This window comes from Montipora foliosa, chromosome 3, assembly GCF_036669935.1.
Source record: "Montipora foliosa isolate CH-2021 chromosome 3, ASM3666993v2, whole genome shotgun sequence".
Taxonomy (NCBI): Eukaryota; Metazoa; Cnidaria; class Anthozoa; order Scleractinia; family Acroporidae; genus Montipora; species Montipora foliosa.
In genome coordinates, this window is record NC_090871.1 from 19,290,707 (window position 1) to 19,298,206 (window position 7,500).

The following is a 7,500-nucleotide window of genomic DNA, read 5'->3' on the forward strand; positions in this document are numbered from 1 at the left end:
TAAAGAGACATTGAAAAACCTTATGACGTTCCAGATACTCTCTATAATACTCTGAACAATAAAGGAAGACAACTGGTGAATTATAGACCGGGTGGTGAATGGTGACACGCTTACAAAAGGTATTTTGGCAAGCATGCTCAAAGCGATATTAAAATGGAGTATGCAAAGATGCAAGAACTCAGGCAAATTGAGCTCCACGTTTCTCCAAATTTTAATACGAAAAGCAAAATACATCTTTCGCTCTTTACACAGCATTTTTTGTTAAATTTATAGAAGAGCGATGAAAGCCAGCCCCAACAGAAACTGAGATAAATCGGTGAAAATATTATACACTGTATGATACACAGAGAGCAGGCAAAAAAGTGCTTCATCCTGGAAAGCCCACTTACTGACATTAAACTGCTCAGAGAAAATTAATTTGCCCCTTGATTTGCTTGCCTTTTAAAATAAAAATTCATCAGATCCTAACCTGATCAAGAGACGTCATTAATGTTATTTTTCTTTCAGAAAGTAAATCCTTTTTTTTCCATATTTAACAATTGACAAGAAAACTACAAAAATTTTACAAGGATCAGTTCAGACAACACAGTGCATATTGCAAAACTGATCTAAACTTGAGACATTTCACACATGCATGCTACATTGTACTTGATGGGTTTGAACAAAATCTTTAGGGCATAGACAACTAGGAAACATCCCTGAAAGGGGCATTCCACAAAATTAATATTTCCAGCTGTATAGCAAGAAGTTCACTCTAGCATTATCTGCCGACTGGCATAGGTGGTATTATCCTAAAAAGATGATTGTATATTAAGTAGATGGAATCCAGTCATCAGTATAATACACATATGCAAGGGCTATTCCATGTGGGTCCCAATGCTCAAGAAGATGTTTGTTTTTAATTTTAATTTTTTCTCTGACAACTTGTCATTGAATGTGTTTGAAGGTGTTCTGGGTTTCGACGTCACTACATGTATCTGAAGCATAACTGGGTTGGCAACTCATCAGATCAAAAGCATTTGCAAAGTTTGCGTACAGGTGCAAACAACATGCATTTGTGATGTTTTTGCTTGAATATGTCGTCCCCATTTTTTTTTTATAAGTACAACATTTAAAAAAGTGGCATCTTAAAGCTCTGTGATGGTCCAAAAAGTTCATAACTGAAAAAAGGTTAAGGACTGGTATTCAGTTCTAAGAAGAAACTGAAAAGTTTGACAATGTGAAGAATACTAAAGAAACTGCTTAAAACTCAACAGCATTGTCTGGATTTCTCAGTGACTTTATCCAGTCTTTTGTTCCACACTACCAACATGAACAAAGTGAACTCAATAAGATTATTGTGGTTTATTGCTGAGAAAAAAAGGCTGAATTTCTTCTCGCTCCTTTTAGAGCTAATATTTCACAAAACTGCCGCAACTAATACCAGGTGGATCCATCTCCCTAAGGACAAAAAACGAAAATGAATGTTATTGTCCATGAGATGCATATTACAATGCTATAATCTACAATATCATAATGATATTATTATTTTCCTAGACACAGGAGACTGCACATATCAGTTTTTATGGGGGCTGTGAAAATTAGTACAAAAAGTCATTCTTATTACACAACCAAGACAAAGAAAACATGATGAGCTAACCATATAAACATACTATAAACCACACATAAACCAATGACCCTTAACTGTTTGCCCTAACACATGTTCTTAAATTTTTTGAGTCTAACCATAATTTTGCCTTGGACGTTGGGTTGAACATAGATTTGCAAATAATGGCCAGTCAAGGGGGAAAGAAAAATACCATCTTCCAAGTTTTGACATAGATGTTGACACCAAGTGTGTTGCATTATTACAATAATGATAGATCATTATTATTTGGCGATTGTGGAAGCTAGACTACAATTAAGTCACTCGGGTGCCACTTTGAAGCAGTATTTCCCTGTCAATAATCCTAGGATTAACAGGAAGCAGGGCCTGGACTTTGTACTTTTATTTAACAAATTGTTCTTTTCCTAATATATCGATGTTCCATTAATTAACAGGTCAACAGTCTCCCGAACATGGGTGTATCAGTTGATTGCACAGGGTATTTTGGTGGGCAAGTATTTATGATTCTGTAATCAAGCCTCACTATGGCAATAAATTAAACAATGTTTTTGATCACACTACTGTGCAACTAGAACTTCTTCTGAGTGTAATCTCAGAGGTCAGTCTTGCAACCAATTTACCTTTTCATTGAAGAAATGCCCTGAGACAGGGACAAAGAACTTCAATATTTTCTGTGTAGTTCTGGCCAGTACTTGTGTTCATTCCAACTTCACAAGTTGGCAAGGTGTTTTCTTTTAGACAGCTGCCTTTATGGGGGCAGTCAGGAGGTTAAGTGGCTATTGCAGAGTGGCAGCACTCTAAATGAACCGCTGCCTTGGTTCAAGGAGAAGGTTGACAACTTTCAAATAATGCTCTTAGAACATGTTACGTTTAATTAACGCATTGTAAATACATGTATGATTGATTGTAAAGGTGATTTCAGAAAACCCTGCCCAAATTATCTTGTTGATCAAAACTGTAGAGATTGCATGGGCAATACCCTAGTGTGAAAACTGAACCAAACGTTGTGAACACTTCATGCTTCAAAAACAAATATGGAACACTCACCGTAGCCTCGGCTAGTTTCTTCAACAATTAATAGGTCCGCAAATTACCGACGACACTACATTGCATAGCCATAATACCGTAATTACAATTCCAGAAAATCTTCCGCTTACTGACTCAGAGAAATCTGTTCTCAGTAAGGGCCTAAATTTTGTCCCTATTACCAAACGCACCAACGAATTTTCTATTAAGCAAGATGTCGAAAAATTCCTTCGCCGCGTTCAGTTAAAAGCCTTTTTTCACGACAAAGAACATGATTCGGACACTTCTAATAAAGATATTCTTGAAACACTTCTAGTTCGCAAATCCAAATGGACTCCCCCAGAGGGACAATTTGCCTCTTTAGATTTTTTCACCAAAAAATGCCGTCACGACATTCACAAACTTAAATTCAATCGCAACACTAAATTTTCCAACCTTTCCTCGGAAGAGTGGGCGGCGCTTAAAAATCTTAGTAAACGCAACGACATAGTTGTCAAATCGGCCGACAAAGGCGGCGCGGTAGTTGTTTGGCGGTCCGACCTTTACCAAAAAGAAGCTTTGCGGCAACTTTCGGATACCTCGTTTTATGCCAAAATCCCTAAAGATCTCACTTCCAACAATCTAAAACTTGTCAAAGACACCATTCAAAATCTTATAGTTAATCAAGAATTACCGGACACTGCCACTAATCTCATCATCAACACCCCTAGAACTTCGTGCATTTACTTCTTGCCTAAAATTCACAAACCCAAAAATCCAGGTTGCCCTATCGTTTCTGCCTGTAGTTGCCCCACCGAACTCATTTCTAGCTACTTAGACAGGATTATGACGCCTATCGTCAAATCTTTGCCATCATACATTAAAGACAGTACACACGCACTACAAATTTTTCGCGATTTCAATTTCTCCGGCCAAGACAAACTTATTTTCACCATGGACATTACATCTCTATACACAGTCATTCCTAATAGCGAAGGTCTTCAAGCACTTAAACACTTTTTCGATCAACGCACTGTCAAAGAACCTAGCTCGGAAACGCTCCTCCGCCTTGCCGAACTAGTTTTAACGCTTAACTGTTTTTCATTCGCCGGCAACTATTACAAACAAATTAATGGTGTAGCGATGGGCACAAGAATGGGACTTAGCTATGCCAATCTTTTTGTAGGATATGTTGAACACCAATTTTTTAGTCAGTACAACGGCCCCAAACCTGAACTCTACGGCCGTTACATCGACGACTGCATCGGCGCTATTTCATCCAGCAGAGAAGAACTCGATCAATTTATAACCTCCGTCAACTCTTTTCATCCGGCTCTTAAATATACCTGGGAAATTTCGGAAACTTCATTGGCTTTTCTAGATATCAACGTTTCTATTAGAGGCAACGTGCTATGTACTAGTGTGCACTACAAACCTACTGATTCACACAGTTATTTGTTGTATTCATCGTCACATCCATCACATGTCAAGAACTCCATCCCTTATTCTCAATTTCTTAGACTTCGACGTCTATGTAGTGATGACTCCGATTTTTCCAGCAAATCAGAGGAGATGTGCCAGTTCTTCGAAAAACGTGGCTATCCTGTCTCTGTGGTCAAAGCGGGCCATCATCGCGCCCAACAATTTGATCGACAGTCATCACTACAAACGTCACAAAAAGATAAGAATGACAGAATTCCATTCACCCTCACTTTCCATCCTCATAATCACGCAGTCAAAAGCATCATTCTTAGTAATTTTAAATTACTCCAAAATGATCCCGAGACTGGTAGAATCTTTTCGCAACCTCCACTTATTTCATTCAAACGCGACAAAAACGTAGGCAACTTTTTAGTTAGAAGCGCGCTCAAACCTAACGAGCAACCCGGCACTTTCAAATGCGCGCGCTCACGATGCAAAACTTGTCTTTTCATTGTTAACACTAGCAAGATATCGGGACCTAAGCGATCTGTTAAGATCACCGATCGTTTCACATGTACCTCCGCAAATGTCATTTATTGCATAACCTGCACGTTATGCAATAAATTATACATTGGTGAGACAAGTAGACGACTAGGTGACCGATTCCGCGAACACCTTCGCGATGTTGAGAAGAATGACAAGGATGCATCCAGGCCAGTCGCTCGCCATTTTAATCTGCCTAACCACTCCAAAAAACACATGGCTATCTGCGGCCTTTCCCTACATCTAGGTACGACGGAAAGCCGCAAGAATCTGGAACAAAAATTCATCTTTCAAATCGGCACCCTTAATCCTCACGGTATTAACGAACGCTTTTCATTTAACTAATATATTCCTATTTTTCACGTTGCCATGTTACCACCAATAGCGTAGCTCCTACTCTACTATAAAAACTACACGTAACCCATAATCCCTCGATTCGCTCTGACGAAGGGCTAACGCTCGAAACGTCAGCTTTTAGAATCTCTGTACGGTGGCCAATTTACATTATCAACTCCGTTGATAAAGCCAAATTTTTGTATAGTTTCTGCAGCCCATATTCCCAAACAAATTTAACTGGGTTTGAATCTCAAGGCCCAAAAATTCCACACAAATATATTACACAGATCTGATGTGTCTCCTTAAATTAAATCACCACGATCTCACTTCCAAAATTCACACCGTCAAGAGTTATAAAGTGACACAGGCAGAAGACGAGATCAAACGATCGAAATAGACACTTCGCGTCTCATGCACGATTTTAAATGCACGATTTGTGCTCCCTATCTGGCGCATACGCAGTCGTTTTTCAGCTCTGTCTCCCCCTCTAAGAAGAGGGCTGGCTCGGTTTAAGCAGGGCGGTGAAACGAGCGGGTCCGAGCAAAAAGGTGTGATGCAGTAGACTGGGGTCTATGAAAAGCCTTTTCAAAATGGCGGCAAGTGTTGAGATTGGCGACTCACTCGAAGAATTGGAAGAATTGTTTTTACAGGACATCACAGACGACTTTTTTGATTTGAACGAGGAAAAAAATTCTTCAGATGTTCCAGACACATAGCTGATGTTAATGTAACAAACATTTTCCCTCTGTTCTTGATTGGTTCTCTCCTATAACCTATCAGACCTATGGTCTTTAGGTAAATCCAAGTGTTTTGAATGGTGCTTTCTAGTTCAGGACTTTGCCATACAAGCCATTTCCATGGAAAAGGTTATAAGCCATGCTTTTTTTTTTACATTTTGTTTATATTCTGGTGAGTATTTTGAAGGACCCAAAAGGCAAGTCAAAATACGAGTAACAACTTGGAAATATTTTTGCTCTTACTAACCGAGCTGGAGGGCCATACTGGGGAATATTGGTTGAACATTGTGGAACTAAAGATGGAGCGCAGCGAGGTCTACACAAAAATGAACAAGGTGCAATATTCCTCAGTATGGCTTGGGCAAGCTTAGCTAGAAAGTAGTTTATCATATGGTACTCGGGCCATGGTTGTTTCTTGAATTTGTGGCTTTTCAAAAACAAAAATTACACAGCTTATGACCTCTTCCAAAGAAATGGTCGGCCTAGCCAAATCCTAACCAAGAAAAAACCAAATTATCACAATGCTTGCATTTACCTCAAAACTACCTTACCGCAGGAGGAAAAGCCGGCAAGGCAAGCAACCCCCCACCCGTAGCTCAAGGTCTAGATCCGCCACTGATTACCACAATATTTTCTGTAGTTGACTGATAATTGAGCTAATTATGTGCCTTACTGTGAGTACAATAGTTGTGCAAAGTTTAGAAATCAGTCATGTTCAGAGATATTATTGGCACAGGATTTAGGGAAAGTGTTTTTATTGTCATTGTTGAGAGCTTACTGAACACAGGCTAACCAGGGTGCACCTCAGGCTAAATGACATACCATCATAGCTTACTAGTTAGTATGAAGAGTTGTACAGTGTCAAGAGAATTTGGTAAGCCTATTTATGGTTAGCTCTCACAAGCAGAAATGGTAACATGCTATTTTCAAAACAAAATAGAAAATAGAGCTAAATATTGTCACCTATTACCATTAATTATCTGAAAATAAAAGTCCTGCCTTCCACATTATGTACACAGTGTGACATTGCAAATCTTCTAATTTGCATAATTAAAAAAAAAATTAAACTGGAAATATAAAACAAGATATTACAAGGTCGCAAATGCTATTGCCCTCATTTTTTGAATGACCTTTACAAAAGAGTGATAAATGTTTTTTTTTTGGATTATAGGCTTTATAACCCAATCAATAAGACTGGAATTTTGCAGAGTGGTTAAGCATTTGAATCACAAACCCTGTGAGGGGAGTCTGAATGTATGGCAAAACCTCTACTTCGTGTACAAAATACAGATGACATAAAATAATGGAAACAGGCGACAAGAAACAATATCGCACCAAAATATAATGTCTTGCAAACAGTGGTTAAACAATAATTATGTTACCATTTGTGTCTTGTCCCCCAAGAAGGAGCCATATTAAATCAAAGATGAATTGTTCGAGTTGAATTAAGATTGGTTATTTATAGTAATACAAAAGCAGACATTAACCTAGCAACCTTTGTAGCTTTCTTAATTGGTGTTGATAGAAGAATCCTCCTTACAAGAAGGATTTCCTCTCCACTAACTAAATCTAAATCATAGACAAAAGTTAGGGTTAGTCTGTAGAATGAGGGGGAGAAATTTACAAAGCAAACTCTCAACCCCAAAATAAGGTTAACAAATGAAACAAACTCTGTGTGAAATTAAAAACTTTAATCACAGAAACAGCCAGATAGTACATGTCTGAAAAACTCAATCATGTAGGAGGGATAAGCAAATATTTGACTATGAAAATTATTCAGCCGAAGTGGCCGGCTTGGCGGTGATGTCTCCAAAAAGGCTTAATTGTGGTGTATGGGGCCACCTAAGCAGA